This window comes from Monodon monoceros, unplaced genomic scaffold (genome assembly GCF_005190385.1).
Source record: "Monodon monoceros isolate NGI ecotype Baffin Bay Population unplaced genomic scaffold, NGI_Narwhal_1 Super_Scaffold_5, whole genome shotgun sequence".
Lineage (NCBI taxonomy): Eukaryota > Metazoa > Chordata > Mammalia > Artiodactyla > Monodontidae > Monodon > Monodon monoceros.
Genome location: NW_021703782.1, coordinates 54,888,489 through 54,907,962, shown reverse-complemented (window position 1 = coordinate 54,907,962; position 19,474 = coordinate 54,888,489). Strand labels below are relative to the sequence as shown.

Sequence of the window (19,474 nt, the reverse complement as noted above, 5' to 3'; positions counted from 1 at the left end):
AGAGTTTAGAATGGAGATGGAGACCGAAGGCCAAAATATCAAATGAAGGGGAAACAATGTTGATGAAGAAAGTGAGGCTCAAAGAAGGGACTCAGAGAGAACTTCCATCCATGAGATATTTCCAATGGAAGATGTTCCCCAAAATTTATCCCTCTAGTAAAATATTATAATTCCCTCCTTTCCCCGCCAAGAAAAATGTGAAAATCACTACTTAGCCAGTAAATGGATTTAGAATATTTAAGACGTTTCCAATAGATTATTCCCAATTGGCCAAACATTCCATTTAAATTAAGATATAAATTAAGATATAAGATAGAATTTATAACTAAAGATATAAAACCATGTATCTAAAAATCACATACTGAATTATTTCAACCAGAAAAGTCAAAACTAGGAGACTTATTTTGTTTCTCTCTTAAAACCCTTTAACAATATTTCAATTAAGTTACTATTACAAGTAGTTCAAGTATGTTTTTGCAGGGAGCCAGCAGTCTACTTGTGCAGTGAAAAACCGTTAGTGTGTGTACGATGTGTCCCTTCAGTTGGGGTGGAAGGGGGATGGAGGAAAAAATTATTTCAAACTTTAAAAACAAATGTTTTTTTGGCCCGTAATGGAACACTGGATCAGCATTTGATGTGTCTAGTCTAATTTTTCTCTGTGAAATTGTACTGGCGGATCTTAGGGAGAGACAGAAGGCAGTAAATTCCTATCCTCCATCAATACATTTGACCTCAGAGCAAACCCCACAACTGGCTACAGGCACCCACCATCCATCATTGCTCTTGAAACCTGATCTTTCATGGAAGGACAGCTGCGCTGGGCAAAGAGCTAAAGAGCTTTCTAAGATGCACTACCATTAAAAAAAAAAAAAAAAAAAAAAAGGCAATTCTGTTGGTTCAGTATTTTAATTAACTGCTTTTCTAAACATTTCTTCCCCCAGACTGCAGCTCAACACCAACTATCATCAGGAATCTATTAAAACATTTTTGACTTTTAAGCAAAATGCTCTCTTGGTACACTGTAGGTAAAATCATTTCTAGCTTTTCCCTTAAAAGCTTTCTGAGATAAACAGCGTACTATGGCATACTGATGTGTACAGACTTCAAAAAACGTGCTGGACAGGAAAAGGTAGTTCCAGCATCTGTAGTAATTATACCATGTACACAACAGAGTGCACATAGGGAAAATGTACACCAAACACCCATATCCAACAAGGCTTAATTTTTAAATCAGGTAGCAATAATTTACAGCAGACAGCTAAAGAGAGCAGAACACTATCATACAAACTACCATCACTGAATATAGCATGTCCGTTATGTCATTCCTACATCCAGGAATTTTTTAATTTAAAAAATACAAAATAAGACAAATCCTTATCTAATAGGATCTTCATCACCTCTATGGCTATTTTCTCCATGTTACAGATGGTGAAACAAGACCCTAAGATGTTATATAATTTCTCCCAAGATCCCACAGATAATAAGTGACAAAACTAAGGTATAAATTCAGTTTTTCTTGCATCAAATTCATGTTCTTTTCACTGTCTCCAAGAAAAAAAGAAAAAAAAAAAAAGGAAGGAAAGAAACTGGTCTAGATTTTGCAACCTTTAGCATTATCTTTATATACACTATATACCTACGCTTAATTAAGATTAAGCAATAACTGATTTTCAATTATTTATAAAATCAGTACTAATATAAACCTTTTTGTTAATAAAGGGAGTCCATTTACTGAAGCTTAAAAAAGAAGTCACTTGTTACTTGTGACCCAGTGAGATGATCATTTCATATATTTGAAAGTACATTATCTCCTAATCCCAAAGCAATACTGAGAAGCATAATTTTCTAAATGCAATTCACAAATCTGAATTTAGTTAGCTAGTGCTACATTGAAGAATACAGCTTGAGGGCTGTTGGAAAAAAGACAACTAAGAATTTATAAACTCAATCAAGCTCATGAAACTGACAGAGTTAGGATGGTTAAAGCCAGTAAATAACAATATGTTAAAGGTCACAACTCTCCTGACATTGTTATCTGAATGTCAAAGCTAAGTCGTGTTTCTGGTCAGTGAATTCAAAGAACTAGAAGAAAGATGAGCTTCAGATGGCTGCTTTTGCTCTTATATTTTGTTATAAGTTCTGAAGAAGCCCAAGGGGAGCCTGCCACCTAACAGCAGCCATTTGCAAAGGAAAGCAAAGCTTACTTGCTGCAGGTGGAAAGCTAGGGCTATTCAAGTTGTCTCAACACTCTGTATGGGTACACCTGATCTGCTGGCTTACGGACAGAATCAGCTGTCTTAGCTTTCTAAATTGTCATCTCTTTCATTTAATTTGCTGATCTATGACATACAGGGATTTGATCTGGGGAGGGATTTGATCAGCAGAGGTTGAAAAGCCAAGAAAAAGTTCAGTTTTGCTCTTTGTTTCTTGTAATTAAAAAAAAAAACTATAGAGTAACTGACAAATATTGATATGACCCTATTAAATACATCAGCATCAAACAGAAAACAATGAACAGAAAGATACTGAATGCATTACTTTGAGAGGGAGGAGGTGGGACATTGCAGACAATTTTATTCTTTGTTAGCAACAAGTTGCTTTGAGGAGTGTGACAGTATAACTGGAGACAACACTTAAATTACTTTGTCTTAAAAATATTTCATAAATAAAATGTTGAGAAGAAAATGTAAACTGCTGATTACATAAAAGCAAATGGGTGATTTATTAAAGGGGAAACAAGGGGCATGGGCCTAAAATGTAATTTTGTGAGTTACATTTTTAAGAATTCTATTTCATTGATGCTTCAGTCTCGCACCATTGTCATGACTCTATTATTTAGGTCACATTAGGTCAGAGACTTCTATAACGTATAAGCATTTGCTCTTTGACCTCCCCAAGACTTATGACATAAAGAAAATGCTGAACTTTTACATCTGAGGCTACAATTTCATATAATGAACAATCAGTAAGCACAAGCCATTTATTCTTTTAGCTATCTCTCTTAAAGGTTTGATTGTGGAGAGCTGAAACACATCTTTATTTTTAAAATGGGGGTGGGAGAATTTGGACCCTTTACTTGTCAAAACAAATGCAAGCCAAGCATGACATTTTAATAAGTGTTACCAACTACTAATTAGAAGCAAATGATATTATCCATATAGAAAACATGTCCCCAAACAAACCTGTCCTTTGCTGGAAATGTCACTGTGCTATGAAATTAGAGAAGTGTAAACGAGGGTTGTTTGTTGCAATGAAATTTACTTATAAATCCCTCCTAAGCAATCTTCTTCCACATCATCAGATTTCTTCTGTTGATGTGTTATATAGGAATCCTCGATCTTGTAGTTCACAGAAAGAACAACTCTTCTCTTTGCTCTTGGCAAATCATTGATAATATAAAAAGAAATGTTTTTAAACATTGACTTTGCTTGCGGCTACAAGTTGCCTTTGTGCCATCACAAGTAAGTAGTTTTCTTAAAAGATTTTTGCAAAGAAACCAAACAGTGCAAAGAAAAGAAAAATAACTCCATAAGGCAAAAACACACTCAGAGTAGGCCTCGCTTAAAATGTAACTTATTTATTCAAACTAACCTTTCCAACCAAAAACTACTCTCCCTTTAAGAAAATAGGAACAAATAATACATTCTTTGAATACTCTGGAAAACTGAACACTTAATCTTTCTTATTTAGCACTTCATATATCTGTGCTTATAAAACTAATGCTAAAAGAATATTTTGTGGTCGCTAAGTTGAATATATTACATTAAAGGTAAAGTTTATCTTCCAGATTCCCAGAAACTTCTGGGAATTAAAAGGGCACCCATGACCAAAGGTTAAATGTACACATTTAAAGATGTGAGCCTAAAAGTTTGATGCTCTCAGGATCATAAATTAGAGCACAGGCATACTTCAACTCTCAGACTACCCACAAATACACACTGAAACTAGAGAAGGGTAGTTTTAAAGCAAAACCACCTTGAGAAATCCATCACTCCTGAAATGGCACTTTTAGTACTTGACTGTGTTAATGAATTCTTATTTATCTGTAGAATCCTTTTAAAAATAGAAACGTTCAATGGCTTGATAAATCAAGTTTGGGCTGAAGGAAATCCAATATGCAAATGCTTACAGGGTGCTCTTTTACAAATAGTTACCCTTGTCAGTTTGAAAAACTGAAAATCAACAAAAGAACGGTGTAAGTATACTTGACCTTATTGCCTAATGTCTTTCAAGATTGCCACAGCTGGTTGATTTCAAATTTGTGAAACTGACACTTAAAAACGTGTAGTGCATCTTCAGTGGGGGTCCCTCAGGTGCTGACTAAACTGTAGTCACAGCCTCAGATTCTCGTTCCACACAACTTGCACAGCACTCACAAAGCTAGTTTAATCACACCATCAATCTATGACTACGGCATTCCTTAAAGTAATTCTGCTTCCTTTCTTTTTTAACCTTACATTATGCCAATAGCACCCTTATCAGTTATCCTTGACATGCACTGAGAAACTGGGATCACATATGAATTTGCACAAATACCTCTCCTATGTTGCACACTCTGTGAAAAGTCATCCTTGTACCGCCATAGTGTAAGCTCTAAACAACGTTCTTGAAAAACCCTTCAGTCAATGTCTATGACTAACATCAGAGCATGAGTTAATAGGTTAAAAAGACAAAACCAAAACTTAGGGGACTGCCTACCTGATACTTTTTAAATGCCTCTCTAGGAAGGGTTTGCATATGCCATACCAGAGTACCTCCTGGATATAAGAACAGTTATACAGGCCCCTAGTGGCTTAGCAAATAGCAGCAGATGAGGGGATTCCGATTCTTAGTTCTCGACTTTGAGATATTCTGGCTGTAGATGAATGTCAATCTTAAAAGACAAATCAAATCATTGTATTTAATACTTTAAGCAGTTTTGCTTTTATGATTATCCACTGAAATACATATATATTAAAATAGAGCACTGTATTTCATTACTTTAGTAACTACAACTGTACTGGTCTAAGAAGAATTTGTGTTACATAACCTCCACAGTAAAATATTTAATTCATCCACCTCTTCACATGTCATTACAAAAGTAATATATTACTCATATATATTAAAATATATTCGAGAGACACTTTTCCTCTTTGAATCTTATTTCTATTATACTATTATTACTGAGGGCTGTAAGAACAGATTATTTCTATGTAAAGTGCTCACTATTTAAAATGAAATATAGATACAAACTGAATGCCACTTTTAAAACAGTAGAAATCTAAAATAAATGTGCTTCCCAACAACAGCCAGTGATAAAACTTACATTAGAGTGCACCTATTTACAAAGATCTACAATTAATAACACCCTTTAATCCTCACCCCCTAGCTGTCTTTCCTTTAAAAAAGAAAATTCTAGGCAGGCACATTTACAGCTTTTAGCAGTTTTTAACTGGACACAATCTGACAGCTGAATTCATGAAACTGACCAGCTTGTCAATTTCACACTTTGAAAGTACAATAATAGCTGATAGCATGAGGATGAATTTAAGAAATCTGTCACAGAATTGCTAGTTCCATTGAAAAGCAAAGTACAGTACATAATTATGGGAGGTGGGAGGTAGGAAAATTTTCTTTGTATTGTCCATTTAGGATGTCTGTTTCAAGAATTCGGACATTGAGCACTGAAATTTTATTCTCTCTTTGCTAAGCTAACAAAATAACATCTATCTGTGGCATGTAACAAAATGTTTTCTAAATAAGTACAATATTTATTAAGCTTTGTCCTGGATATCATCATACTAACAACATGGTATGATCTTTAGGTTGGTATCATCTAAATATTCCTTTAATTCAGAATATTTCAAGTCTTGGCAGTACATCACCCTGGTTTTACTCAAGTTGAGTGGTGGATGTGTACACTTTGAAACAGTGATAGAACTGCCAAAATGGTCAGAAGTATCAATGGTTGGACTAACACTCCATATGTGTGCTACAGGATGGTTGGAAAAAAAAAACACCAAATGGAAAGGTCCACGTTTGAAGCACTGGAAGTCCAACAGAAAATCTATCTCAAGTCACAAGCAGTTGCTAGTCTCTGAGAGGCTCAAAATGTATGTGCTATGCTCTAAGTCAATGGTACTATGACTGTGGGCATGTCAAGGGGGGAAAAAAAAGAAAAAAAAAAAAAAAGTTTAAGAGAAAATACAGGGCAGCGATCCCTCAGGAATCTCCCTGTATGCTTAAGGCACAAACTGTAGGTTGGTCTGGGGGATTGCTCTAAGAATTTTAGAAAACAGAGGAGACAGTAGGCAAGTCGTGTACTGGGAAGCAGGCTGGAAACAATACAAGTGAACTGTGATAGTCCAGGTTTTGGAGAATGGACCTACTATTCACAATACTGGAGCACCCAATTAATGAAAGCCAAGCTCACACAGTGTCCAAGATTTTTTTTTTTTAAGCATAAGAAAACTGCCTTAATTTGTTAATGCTTCTAAATGAAAATCAACCTCACAGATACACAATTCAAGTTTTCTACACGCCAATGTGAAAGCTACAATAAACCGACAGGAAAGGAAAGAACGTTTAGTTTGTTCTTGGTTTTCTTTTAAAATTGTTTCCTACAACTTGGACTTTTCATGATAAATTCTTTGTTCCCTTCCCTACGGAATGAGTGTGTAAGAACAGCAGATTCCCGTGGCAGAACTACGAGCTTTGACTCTGCCACGGAAAGGTCTCCAAAACAATCCCCCTCCTCTATGGCAGCCGCGTAGACTTTGACTCCTGCTATTTCTCCTTCTCCCCACTAGTTCAGAGGAAAGAAAGAAATCACCAAAACCAGCCCTCAAATTAGTAATCATTGCCTCTTAAAAAAACAAAGAAAAAACAAAACTGCAGTGGCAGAATCCCTGGGTAGGGTCGTAGTGCCCCGCCGCTCCACCATTTCCCCAATACTACGCCCACCCCAGGAGGAGAAAGCGGGGAATCGCACAAATACACAGATTCAAACACCCTCATTCTCTAGAACTGCCACTCTCCCTGGTCTGAGGCTTTAAGCGAGAAGCGAACCGTGTAGGGGAGGACCTCTGCCCAAGGAGGTTCCGAAGAGCAAACTGTGCGCTCCGGTGCCGGGGCGCTGGGCTCGCGGACGCCGGAGTGTGCAGCTCCGGCCCCTGACCTGCGGGCTGCGGGAGCCGGGCTCCGGGCGAGCCGCGGACGCCGACTCCGAAGGACGCAGACCCGGGAAGACTCAGGGGGGCGGACCGGATCAGCTCGGGAGACTCACCTGGTCATGTCGGCTCCGGGCAGCCTCCGCCACCGCCTCCCGCGCCGCCACCAGCACTTTGCTCCAGCGCCTTCACGCCCCTCCACGGCCGCTCAGCCCACGCCTGCCCCAGCCGCCGGAGTCCGGGCGGCCGATTTAATCCCGCGCAGCTGCGGCCCCCGCCGCGGGAATCCCCCCCGTGGCTGCCGCCGCCCGCTCCTCGCGCGGCCAGCCCAGTCCAGAGCGAGGAAGTGGAGGAGAGTCAGCGAGTGAGTCCCAAACGCCGAAATCCAGCATCCAAAGGAGCGCGTCCCCCCGCCCTCCCTCCCTCCACCCCTATCCACTTCTCCGCCGCCGCCGCCGCCGCCGCCGCCTCCGCCTCCTCTTCCCGGGCCGTCCTCCTGGCCCTTCTGAGCCCGCGGCTTCCGCGGCTGTTCCGCCTCCTCCCTCGCCTCCTGCGCGCCCTGCGCCTGCTTCTCCGGCCGCCGCCGCCGCCGCCGTGTGTCTCCTCTCCCTCCGCCTCCCGCTCTTCTTCCTCCTCCTCCCCCCGCTCCTCGACGCTCCGCCGCTCGCGGCTGGGGGGTCCGGGGCCCCGTAACTTCTCCTCCCTCCGCCTCTCCTGTTTCCTCCTTCCTGCTGCTGCTTCTTTTAAAGAGGATTCTTTGGCCACAAATAGCAACTCGGCTGCCCCCCTCAGCGCCTCCCTCCCCTTCTTCTCTTCTTCCCCCCCCCTCAAAGTGAAGCGCACACGAGAGGTAACCAGAAACTGAGGCCGGCGGGGAGAGTGGGGAGGCGGGGAGAGGGGGCGAGGCGACGCCCGGAGACCGACCCGCGCGGAGTCAAGGGCCAGGACGAGGGATGGCCAGTCCAGCCCAGCCCTCAGCCCTGGCGTGAACCCGGTCGTTACGGTTGAGGGCGAGGTGGTTTGATGGGCAAATTAAATGAAAAATCTCAGGAAAGTGATTGGAAAAGCTTCTCTTTGTTTCCTAGTCTGACTGATTTCGAAAATCCTCGTAACATGCTGGGGATCCCACGGAATCGCGGTGCCCCGGCGCTGAGGGATGTGCGTGCACTTTGCCGGCGCGAGAGTGGGAGTGTGGGTGCGCTCGGCCGAGGGGAGAGCCAGGCCGGCTGGCGAGTCCCTCAGTCTGGACCCCTGACCCACTGAAAGGGCCAGAGAGCTGGACGGGCGAAGGAAGGAGGCAGGAGAGCTGGGAGAAGGAGGCGTGCAACCCACACACATACACTCACTCACTCACACACACACACACACACACACACTTGCAGAGGAGGGGGCTGGGTGACGTCACTCCCAAGCAGCCATCCACCAGGACAGAAAAGACCCCCCTCTAACAAATTCACTCATCTCCTAAGAGCTGCACACCCGGGTGCTTCCTGCCCCGGGTCCTGGCACGCGGGAGGAAAGATGCCGGTTGCACCCCATTCAACGCAGTGATAAAAATATAAGGAGCGTGTTGATGAGACACCGTTTATGTCCACTGTCCCAGTTCACCTCGGTAGCCTCATTCAGGGATGTTTGGTGGATCCCCTTTGGAATCACAGAGGAAGAAAGGGAAGTATGGAATCAATCGTAGTGTAATAACTCTTGTTTTGCTTCCATGCCACTTGCTTTTATGATGTTGAAAATGCAGTGCCCCCCAGCTTGTCTGTAAGACACCACAGAACCCTCTCCCTAGACAGTTGGACTACACAAGCTTCATCTACAGAACACACTATGTGGATTGTTAGCTAAAGGGGCAAATTTTAACCTTCTTTCCTCCTCAAGGATCTCACGCACGTGGAAAAAGTCAGCAGCTGGAAGCTACCACTGGCAATTGGCCTACCAAAATTTATTAGAAACTTGGTCAGAAAGGTTAAGGAAAGTCAAGGCTTCCAGCCACCTCCCTTGCTCATTGTGTGTTCAGGCCAGCACATACACACAATACTTATTCCTGCAGGCTCGAGGCAGTCTTTGAAAGAGCAGAGGTAAGCAGACCCCTTAGATTCAGCCTAATGATTCGGCATCCTGACTGTTGTCTCAAGCTGCCCATTTGTTCCCACCCTTTGCATGCTGCGCTCCTGAAAGGCACTGAAGGATTGGTCAGTAATCCTCTGTCCCCTGTGTGCTCCAGAAAGAAATCACATATTTTTGAAAGGCTTCACTCTAAATGAAGTTTAGTCCTCCAGCAATTTGAGGGGAGAGGGGGGAGGATCATCTTAGCATGAGTCTTCCCTGTTCTTTTTTTTTTTAAAATGGTTAGCCTCATAGTAAAAATCAAGAAGACAGCTATTCCTGGGCAAGCCTTCAGGACTTTCTGATAATGCGAGGAACTGAAAAGCCGAGAAGGTATGCTGAACACCTGTTCCTTATGCCCTAAGGATGGCTTTCAGAAATCTGAGCCTCTGCACAGGTGATTCTCACTCAAGGTGTAAACTCTGATTTGGCTTTCTCATTGCCACACCCTCCCCCGTCAAATGGTGAGTCCCACTTTCCTCTTGCAAAGTTGGATGTTAGAGGAACAAACAGAGTTTTAAAAAACCCTGAATTTCCTCTGCTGTTGTCTTTGATGGAGAGACACACATCCCTCTACCTCATTTAAGAAGATCTGACCAGTTCTGACCTGATTTAAGATACCAGCTGGGAAGTCTGATTACTACCTGGGAGCCTAGTCGAAGAAGAAACAGCATCAACATATTCCATTGGTAGCGAGTTAGGTTAACTAGAGAACTTAGTGATGATGGTTACCAAGGTGAGCAACAAGTAGGAGGAAAAGGGACCCAGAAAATCAGAGGAGACAGAGGACAGTACACATAAATGACACAAGCCCAAGGACCCAACTTTCCTGACACCATGCGGTCCTCGATGTTCCTGTCCTACTACAAGCAAACATCTTAGAGAAAAAAGTAGCAGTGGAAGGAGGTGACTAGAGAATCTGAGCTATTATTGGGCAAAAGAGACAGCGTTATTCAGGGTGATAAGAGAAAGAGAGAGCAAGTAGAGGAACCAGGCTTTCTCTGTACATCTGAGTTGTAGTGGGAATAAGACTGAAGCCCAATATACACACATCAATATACTCAGATCAGATTTGTGACAAAACAGCACCCTGTGGCATCTGCTACAACCTCTAGGAGAGTTTACCATTTGGAGCTTTGAGGTCATAAAAACGTCAGAGGTGGGCTAATCACCTAATTTTACAAGTAAGGAAACTGAGTCCCTGAGAGTTTAAGGTGACCCAACTCCTCGGTGGCAGAAGGAGAACAAAACCCCAGATGTCATGACCCAGTGTCCCCTCTCCCCCAACTATTCCTAATCACCTCCCAGTTCTGGATCCAAGAAGCCAGTTTTTCAACTTCTCAATGAGTAATAAATATAGAATATTTTAAAACTATAAATACTTACATGAAGGAAAATGAAGGAATGGTACTAGACATTTTCTTACTTCCTTTCCAGCTCTAACATTCTTTGATGAATAGCACACAGAAGCTTTGCTACAGCACAACCCCCTCTAGTGCATAATTCAGCATACGATGAGTATGAGTCTATTTTGGACCCCATCCAAGGAAGTTAATTCCTAGAAGTACTCGAAAGATTTTATACTCATCTATCGTGAAGCATCCTAAAAATAAGGCTGAAAATAATGTAAGGAGAATAACAGTAATCTTATGTTACACTTGTATTATGTGCTAAACATCATGCTATCCCACTGGTTTTCAAAAGGCACGTCATGACCTTTTCTGGGTCATGAATCTAGTGGGTCATGAACAATTTTTTAAATGAAAGTAGGAAAGAAAAGAGAGTGCATTATATGTATTAAACATTGTTTTATAAAACTTATGTTTCTGTCCTGTGGCTAGTGATTAACAGAAAAAGTTTCAAAGCCTCTGCCTCACCTCCAATCTTAACACCTGCCCTGCTAATGAACCATCATTAGCCCCATTGTATAAGTGAGGAAACAGGGACAGAGAGGATAAGTGATCTGGCCAAGCTGACATAGCTAGTGAGTGGCCAAGCTAGAATTTAGAAACTACAACTGTTTGACTTCAAAATCTTGTGTTTTTACTTCTATTCTGGTTATAAATTATTAACCAAGGAACTGCAGTAATTGTTGCTGATCATATATTCTTTGTGAAGGCTACAGTGGTTTGTATTGAATCCAGTTAGAATGGAGAAATACAACATAGGTTCAAATGATGTATTCTGAAGAGAGTAAACTGTTTCATAGGCGCTGAAATGAGTATCTGAGACCTCTTCCTATAGGTGCTAGCTACGCCTAATATATTTCATTAATTTGCTGCTAAATGCATACATGGAATAACAATGGTTTTAATCCTCAAGTAACTTAAATACTAATCTCTACAAGGGTTAACATGTTTGAGAGAGTTTTTCAAATTTAATTCACACGGCATTTCTCAGTAGCATATTTCTTGATCAAACACAGACCTGGCACATGAGAAAGATAAAACAAATATATACAAAACACAGTCCCTAAACTAAACAATATTTGCATTCATTTGAGAACACAAACTGTACACATATAAAGTCATCAGACTACACTATAATTCCACCTAAACTGTGAAGAAGAAAGGAAGACAACTCAGGTGCCATGCTAATTTTTAAAGGACTCATACAGTTCTATGGATTCTACCAGTAGCATTGCAAGTTTAGGCGCTGCTATTCGCACCCCTCAGATTTGAAAGCTCAAACTCAAAAGTAGGAGGTGACTGAAATGAGCATCTAATCTTGGTCTTTCGGATACCACTACCCAAAGTCTCTTTACAAACAGGTGGGCTTCCGGTAGACCAAGAGGTGGTTACAGATTTTGTAAGATGCTATGCAAACATTCCCGCTTTTTTTCCATATGAAAGAAATGTACTTTCTTTTTCTCCAGGGTTGCGTTTCTTATTGCTGTCAGGCAGCAATGTTCTCTTAAAAGAAATCCACATCTTTCTCTAAAGACAGGCCTAGAAAAGCCAAGCTCTCTCCCCTGACTGTTCAGTTCAGCGGCTGCCTTTCACCCTCACCTGCCGAGTGTAGAGGACATTATGGTAAGATGCTATTTTCCATTGGCTCTGCTACTGGAGATTACAGCATGGAACTGTGACAAATGGATATTCCCATTAAATTCTTTAGTAGAGTGGGGCATTCCATTAACCATTGGCACTATCCCAACCCAAGTGAAACATTGGGTCATTTTTTTCTTGTGAGCAAGAAGTGAAGGGGGAAAATAAAGGATAGACTCTAATTACCTTTCCTATTTTTTTGTGTTGCATGTATTATGATAGCCGTATATTACAATTATTTATAATTAATATATGACAAGCTGTCAGCTAAAATTTAACAGGTGATTTGTCAAGAAGTTCCATTAACTCATACGTGAAGCAGTGGATTTCAGTATTTCCAACAATAAAAGCATGTTTTGGTTTTGTTGTTTTAAATCTACTGTGTCTAAATATTCAGAAACCACCTCTCTTTGTATATTTGGAGCATCTTTAAAAAAGACAACTCATGCTAACACAAATGGGTACTTTGTTAGAAATGTTAAGGAATAAGCATATTTTTTGTCACTTTAACCTTTAAATGCTAATGTTTTCACTAAGAAAATTAATTGCCTCGTGTTTATTTTGAAGTTTTAAACTTTTATGATTTTTATACATTTTAAATGGTGCCTTTAATAGTAAACACAAAGCTGAACAGAGACGAAAGTAATTGCCATTACTTATATTCCATTTAGTGTTTGTATCTTACACTAGAGAATTTTGAAATGAAGGAATATTTTAAAATACAGAACAAAATTAAGAAGTCACCAGAAAGCTAGTAATTAATCACTCAACAGAGGAGGTGGTTTACAGAGACCAGAAACTGATGGAACAGGCTCCCTTTTGCTGAATGGCAGAAGAATGGGGCAAGGATGGGAATGAATCACTGAGATTTCTTGGGAGGGATAACAAGATTCTTTAAAAGAGGAAAAGCTTGGTTTCAATATCTATCGGATGAAGACAGATACTAGAGATGAAGTTAAATTTGAAACTGGAAAGTTAAATTTGAAACTACAGTTTTTTGGTTTTTTGGTTTGTTTTTTTTTGCGGTACGCAGGCCTCTCACTGTTGCGGCCTCTCCCGTTGTGGAGCACAGGCTCCGGACGCGCAGGCTCAGCGGCCATGGCTCACGGGCCCAGCCGCTCCGCGGCATGTGGGATCTTCCCGGAACGGGGCACGAACCAGTGTCCCCTGCATCGGCAGGCGGAATCTCAACCACTGCGCCACCAGGGAAGCCCGACTACAGTTTATTATTGGTTCCCTGGCCAGAGTTGGTATTGTTTTAAGAGAATGAGAGAAAAGTAAAGCAGCATTTGTTTAATATTTCATTTGCACAAGGCTGACTCATCTTTCAAGACTAGGATGTGCTACAGGATGTTAATGTCTTGCCCGCAGCTACTGTGGAGGGTGCTAAATCTCCTTAATGAAAGAATGTGCTCCAAGAATCAATGGTTAGGGAGTTCCCTGGTGGAACAGTGGTTGGGAATCCACCTGCCAATGCAGGGGACACAGGTTCAAGCCCTGGTCCAGGAAGATCCCACGTGGCACCAAGCAACTAAGCCGGTGAGCCACAACTACTGAGCCTGCGCTCTAGAGCCCACAAGCTACAACTACTGAGCCCGCACACCTAGAACCCATGCTCCGCAACAGGAGAAGCCACTGCCATGAGAAGCCCGCACACTGAAACGAAAAGAGTAGCCCCTGCTCGCCGCAACTAGAGAAACCCCGTGCACATCAACGAAGACCCAACGCAGCCAAAAAATTAATTAATTAATTAATTAAAAAAAAAGATTCAGTGGTTAGAGAGAGAGGAAAAAAACAAAGAACAAAACCACAAGGGTAGGGCTTCCCTGGTGGCGCAGTGGTTGAGAGTCCGCCTGCGGATGCAGGGGACGCAGGTTCGTGCCCCGGTCCGGGAAGATCCCACATGACGCGGAGCGGCTGGGCCCGTGAGCCATGGCCGCTGAGCCTGCGCGTCTGGAGCCTGTGCTTCGCAACAGGAGAGGCCACAACAGTGAGAGGCCCGCGTACCGCAAACAAAACAAAACAAAACCCACAAGGGTAAAGTAAAATCCAAAGCACAGCAGCTTTTCAACACTATTAAGATTTCTGTGTCCACCAACAAAGTTGTCTTCACAGTTTTAGCAAGAAAGCCATACAGAGTCATGAAGTTATTTGTAAAGGGTCTTTCAAATAGGGTTTCGGAAAATGATTTTCAGAAACTAACTCAGAATCGAAACACCACAAATTGATCTCTATGTAATAGGGAGTATATCTCTTCACAGGCTGGGAATTATAAATGACCAGTGACAAACCAGTCCTTGTATCCTGGACCGAGACCCCAGTTACCAGATTTCACCTTGCTTCCCAGGTGCAGCATAGCTGTGGATGTTTCCACAGGCATTTGAGAGCAATTTTCAAGACCATGAACACAGCAAAGACATCAAGACGACTATTTTTTCAGCCACTTTTCAAACCTTTCTCTATCTTTGTCTTATACTCCTATATTTATCTTATACTTCATTATGCCACTTGATTTCTACTGGGTGTGTCCATACTTGGCAAATGTTCTTTTTCAGTGGTTTGACAGCATATTCATGTCTGACTGGAGCCAAAAAATCTTATCATAAGGCTTTAAGCACTGTATGTACTCCATAAATATTTGGGAAAGTAAAGGAAGGGAAGGATGGAGCTAGGAAGAGAGAAAGAGGAAATGAATTGATTGATAATTACTTATTTCATGTGAAGCATCACTTTCTTTACAAAGTTTCCTGTAGTTCATTAAGTAGAATGACTTTGTCCTACCTCTGGTCTCACATTCTTTTCTTTTCTTATTTCCTATTTCTCTGTATTTTTTTGTGTGTATTCACACCCTATTAATCTCTGAACATCTCCACACTCTTATATATCACTATCAACAAGCACAGAAGCTGAATTATAAGCAGATCTCAAAAGATTTCTGCTGAATGACTTGATGGACGATGGATACCACTGTGGCTGGTCAGATGTCACCTTCAGAGTCCCTCCTATTGGGCCTGTGCTGAAAGGTACAGTGACAGAGAGTTTGGTTAAGAGTTAGGCCTCACTAAAACACGCAACAAAATGTCACAGACAAGAAATCATAATAGAATCTGAACAGGAGTGGATGGATTCATACTTCCACAGAATTTTTTTTTAAATTATTTTTCATTTTTGGCTGCACTGGATCTTCGTTGCTGCGTGCAGGCTTTCTCTAGTTGCAGAGAGCCAGGGCTACTCTTTGTTGCGGTGTGTGGGCTTCTCATTGTGGTGGCTTCTCTTGTTGCAGAGCACAGGCTCTAGGCACATGGGCTTCAGCAGTTGTGGTTCACAGGCTTAGTTGCTCCACGGCATGTGGGATCTTCCCGGACCAGGGCTCGAACCCGTGTCCCCTGCATTGGCAGGTGGATTCTTAACCACTGCACCACCAGGGAAGTCCCATAGAATTCTTAATGAGAGTAATTACAGACTTTCATGGTTTCCTACAAGATGTCAAAATAACTGATCAGTTCAGTAGAAAAAAATCCTTCATACTGAACTTTGCATTTTTAACTAGGTACACTCTATTAGGTGGACAGAGCATTCATTTATCTGTACATTTTTTTCTTATATCGTCACCTATATTATTCCAACGCATCCTGATTTTCAAAACTCATTGACCACATCTCCAGAGTTACTAGTAACACTAAACAGGTCCAGCAGAAATTTAAAGAGGCAAAACAAAAACTATTATTTCCCACATGTATTATTACTTCAGTCTATTCAATTCCGTGCTTGTTTTATAAATGTAGAAACACCATTCTTGGTTAGTTATTATCTGGTATTAATTCTTGAAGGTTGCATTTTGTCTCCTTCCCACCAAAACCCATCTTTCTAATACAAACATTGCTAGTTTTCTTTGGACTAGTACAATAATAATTTTTTGTATATTCTTCTGCTCCTAATCTTTTTCTTATTGGCCCCAATCCATTCTCCACTGTGCTGCCCAATTAACTTTAGTAAAGCACACGTTTGGTTCCATGCTCAAAAATAAGTAAATAAAAAACCCTCAGTGGTTCATGATTATTGACCAAACTAAGTACAAATGTTCTACCGCATTCAAAGGCCACCACAAATGGAATGCTGCCTGAATCCCTTTTTCCACTTTAAACTTCCACCTCTTTACGACCAATACCCTAAACTCCAGAACTGTCTGAACAAAAACGTGCGTTTTTTTTTTTAGCCAGAAAGTTTCCTATGATCACCTACACGCTGAACTCCCATCCAGCCTTTAAGAGTCATTTCGTCAAAGAGTTGGGCTTTTCTTTGTTTTCCTGATTCTTCTACCCAGACACGATTCCTGCTTCATTTAAAACATCTGATTCTTCAGGCTTCCCTAGGCCATTTTTTCTCTGTTGCATTATTTCACTATACTGGATTCTGAACTCACATGGTAATAAACTTGTGGCTTTATTTGTTAAAAAAAAAACAAAAAAAAAAACCACCTAATTCTTCGAATCTCTCTTCTGCTAGATAAACAGTCTACTGAAGTAGGATAAAAGATCACAGAAAGCACTCATGCCCAAGATGTGTTCCATAGCTCATTTTATTGGTATCCATCCATTGACTGGAATGGTAACATATTATAAATATGAGAATGCACTGGATGGAATCAGTGGGAAATTATGCAAACTTATGTCTAATCACAACTTGAAAGTTCTTTTGCCAGGTGACTATGTTTAAGAAGAGAACAAAGAAATTCCAAAAATTCTGAGTTAAGACCAATCTGAAGAGCAAAAAACAATGGAAACTTTTAACTCTCTATTTCTCTTTCTTTCTTTCCCTTCCCTTCATCCCTTCCTTCCTCCCTCCTTTCTTTTTCCCTCTCTCCCTTTGTTTCTTTCTTTCTTTCACTCAACTTTGCTCATTATCCATGCCAGGAGATGAACCAAACTGGGACTATTAACAATCTCTGACCTCAGGAAGCACAAAAGCAAATCAAGTCAGGCAGGAGTTTTTCTCTGCCTTCCCCTCGACAAAGAAACAAGTGTCAGACATCTAGAAGCAGTCCTGAAATGGACACTTGGCACCCATGCTTTCTCCGTCAGAAGAACCTCCTGCCTGGTGAGTTTCAGGCTCTAGGAAATATCCTACCTTGTACCAAGTGGAGGTAAGAAGGAGCACAGTGCCTGCATTATTTTTCCTTTTTATTCCTGCACTGCCCCAGAGCAGGCTGTGTTCCCAGACTGTGGATGTCAGAGCTGCTCAGTTTGGTCAGTTAGGCTGGGGAAAGAAGAAATGGCTATTAGAGCAAATGCTGAAAGCTATATTTCATCCATGATTCAATCCTTCCTGTGCCATCCATAACACACCTGCCTTTTATCAAAGTCATGTTTATACTTGGTTTTCTCATTCCTTCCCTGTGCCTCTGCTTGGTATGTTTCCAGATGGCAAGACTGTAAAATCTTCGAGAGAAAGTTGGGCCTTAATCTTCTGTGCGTCCCTTGTATACCTGCAGAATGTCTTGTACAAAGAGTTCAAGATACAACACTGTTGAACTGAATTTTTTAGAAGTCTAGTGTTTTCTTTGAAATGAATGTGAGCCCTACTGGGCATAAGCATATCCCAGTTACCCCAGTTTAATATATTCTATCGTATTGTCCCCCAGAGAGTAGACTTGCATTTATAAGATCACAAGTCTAAATGTTGGGAGTGTCGAACCCCTAGAATGGTGGGTCCCACCCGTGGCTGAACATTCAAATCACCTGGAACACTTTTAAACCATATGCCCAGAGTGCACTCATATAAGCTGAATTGGATTCTTTGGGAATGGGGCACTAGCATAATTTTTTAAAAAGCTACACAAGTGACTCAAATGTTAACCAAGGTGGAGTAACCTTGCTTTACAGCTCTAGGAAGCATAATTTGAAAACACACTAGACTAGATTAGTTTTTCTAAAGTACCTCCCAGCTCCAGGATTCTTTGTGAAAGCACGTTTATAAGTGAAAAAGAAATGGCCCCTTAATTGGATTCCATTTTTAAGTAGTAGCTACAAATGAAACACAGCCCAAATTCTGGATACTGGTGGGGTGTTTTTAGCATTTCTTTTTACTTAGTTTTCATGTATGCCCATTCATCCCACGGCTCATTCATTCAGGCCTCCACTGTGTGTAAGGTATGTCAACTATGCACTATTAAGTCATTCTAAGAATGTGTTCTGTGAGCAGGGCACACAGAGTAAGGAAAACCCTTTCATCCAAATACAATGCAAACATACCCTAATGGTTTTCATTCCCTGCAGTCCAATTAAAAGAGGAAGCAATGCCATCAAAGTAGCCTAAATTCCAGCCACCACCACCCCCGAATAAATCTGTGATTAAAACAAAGAAAGGATCAGAAATACTGAAACCTTCCCCCACCCCTTGGAAACAATCTGGAATTAAGTTTTGATGCTCATGTGTTATTTTTGAGTTAAATCAGGAACAACAAAACTACTACATTGGGAGAGAAAGATGTTGCTCACAAATTTTTGCTTAAGAAATTCATTTTCTTGAGAGGAGAGTATTCTTGGTAAATACTAATAATAGAAAATGATCAACTGTGCAAACTACGCCGCTACAGCAGACTTCCTTTATTTCACCAAGAGTTCTTAGCACAGTATCCAACAAATTCAAGGGACACTATCCACACCATATGAGTTAAATATTAACATTTATGTGGCTCTTTGCAGTTTACAGAGAATTTTAAAACAACCGTCTCTTTAAGGCTAATAATAATTTTGTGGATAGTAAAATACCCATGCTCTGAATCAGACCCTCTGGGCTAGTTTCTGGGAGTCAGAATTCGGGGCAAGTTTTTGGGGCATTCTGAAAACCACCACGATAACTAAATTCAAACCCATTGATTTGTTGTATTGTTCCCAGGAAAATAACCCAGTACAGCTGAGCAGATTTGGGCATTTCCTAAAAGGCTAGCTGCCTTTTTCTAGAACTTGCCTTTTTCTTTCTTCCATACTTTTTAAAAGGGGGGGAAAAAATTACAGGTGGCACTATTTTACCTAAATCTAGAAGCTTTTTAATTCTGCTCTGCACAGCTGGCTTTTTCTAACCGTTGTCCTTGTTCTCAAGGAAGCTCCTAGCTTCTGGCAGTGTGTGTGTGTGTGTGTGTGTGTGTGTGTGTGTGTGTGTGTGTGTGTG

At 41.2% G+C, this 19,474-nt stretch overlaps 1 protein-coding gene across 10 annotated transcripts in view; it reads right to left on the bottom strand.

The window, feature by feature from the left end:
• The window catches only part of PTPRD (protein tyrosine phosphatase receptor type D), a 2,000,866-nt gene that overhangs the window by 516,459 nt on the left and 1,464,933 nt on the right, over positions 1 to 19,474 (bottom strand). Inside the window, exon 1 of one of the 10 annotated variants that reach the window (XM_029201878.1) lies at positions 7,265 to 7,519. The exons of the other annotated variants lie outside the window; for them this stretch is intronic. The gene's annotated coding sequence lies outside the window, so the exon portion shown is untranslated. Of the gene's footprint in view, positions 1 to 7,264; positions 7,520 to 19,474 lie in introns of those variants that run through there. 10 annotated transcript variants of the gene reach the window in all.